Below are 1,884 nucleotides of genomic sequence, written 5' to 3' on the forward strand. Positions count from 1 at the left end.
CTCGGTCGACGTCGACTGCCTCGGTCGACGTCGACTGCCTCGGTCGACGTCGACTGCCTCGGTCGACGTCGACCAAGCTCGGTCGCTCGGTCGACGACGACCGAGCTCGGTCGCTCGGTCGACGACGACCGAGCTCGGTCGCTCGGTCGACGACGACCGAGCTTGGTCGTGATCGACCGAGCCGGCGACTGCCGACTGGTTTCTGCCCAGTCGGCAGTCGCCGGTTATCTCCCAGTCGGCGACTGTCGCCGACTGGTCTCTGCTCCAGTCGGCGATAGTCGCTGACTGGTCTCCGCTCCCGTCGCCGGCGACTGGAGCGGAGATTAGATCTGGAATTTTCCAGATCTAAAAAAAAAAAAAGAAAAAGAGAGAGAGTGTTTAATGCTTTACTTGCTTCAGTTGCTTGGTCTTGGTAGCTTTGGAGGTGATTGGTGATATACTTGACAGCTTTGAGAGCTTAGGAATATCTTGATTGTGATGTGAAGATGGTAGATGTCTTGATTGTGAGGTGAAGATGGTAGGGGGATATTTATACAAAAAATTTGGGTTTTTTGAGAAATTGGGTTGATCCAAAAAGGCTAATGGGTCATGTAAGAAGCAAAGTAGCTTGGAAGACTACTGGTGGAAGCATTGTTCTTGGCAAGTCCAAAGTATCAAACTGGAGGAAATATACACGCAGGTGGTCAGATCATAAAAATCACTCAGCTGACCGGTAACAATCACCCCATTTGGTCTGGATGCGCCTGGTCAAGTCAACCACTCGGTGATTCGTATGTGCTACATTCCTCATCCCCAGCCGTGGAAAACTTGATTGGTCCGTCAACGACCAAGGTATCACCAAGGGAAGACCCATCTCCAAACCATGAAAAAGATGTGAACAAAATCCGCTAAATGATCCATTGCTCGACGACCGGAAACAACCAGGACAAACCCGTCTTTAGTGATTATGCTTTCGGTTGTACTCTTTTTCCCTTGGCTAGGTTTTTTCCCAAATGGTTTTTCTTAGTCTAAGGTTTTTAACGAGGCAACCCGCGTAAGTCACGCCCCTCCTGCTCAAATCAAACTTGAGGGGTTCATCACGGACTATCAAGGCATTCAAGCCAGGGAGACTTTGCTCGCAACAAGTTAGCCGCCTGGAGCACATTCTACTTCTCGAACCTGACGACTCTCGCAGATTCAAGAAGTGGGGGACTTGTGATGGGTAAATATGCACATGTACTAGTCGGTCCGTAAATCACCTGTCCATCGGTCACCCAACCTGTCCGTCAACGGTCACCCAACCGGTCCGTCGACGGTCACCCGGTCCGTCGGCCGCANCTCGGCGCCTGTGCTAGCAACCTGACATAAACACGATCATAAACCACAGTTTAGAAAGTACCAAACGAAGAAAAGAGAGATCAGCAACTCAATGATTGGAGTAAGTACGTTAGCTAGGTGATGGGCTAGCTGCTCAGCAACTTTTTCGTTGGACAAAGTGGCGATGCCCGAGGGTGGAGGACTCAGTTTGAGTAACAGATCGAACATTTTTCGCAAATCAACTGGTGCGCGGAGTAACAGATCGAACATTTTTCGCAAATCAACTGGTGCGCGGGTCAACAGATCGAACATTTTTCGCAAATCAACTGGTGCGCGGGTCAACGGATCGAACATTTTTCGCAAATCAACTGGTGCGCGGGTCAACGCGCTCACAAGTGGAGACCCCCCGTCGAGGTTAGGACAAGTGGCAAAAGCGTTCCCTGACACCTCACTTTCAACCTCACCTATGGGACGCTTCCCATGTGATTTAGGGGGAAACGGAGCAGAAGGAAAGCCAGGGCTACCAAATTCATAACGGGGGATAGTAGGAGGTACAAATTTCTTTTTCAAAATAATCTTTGGCAATCC

The sequence above is a fragment of the Ipomoea triloba genome, chromosome 2 (assembly GCF_003576645.1).
Source record: "Ipomoea triloba cultivar NCNSP0323 chromosome 2, ASM357664v1".
In the NCBI taxonomy this organism is placed as follows: domain Eukaryota; kingdom Viridiplantae; phylum Streptophyta; class Magnoliopsida; order Solanales; family Convolvulaceae; genus Ipomoea; species Ipomoea triloba.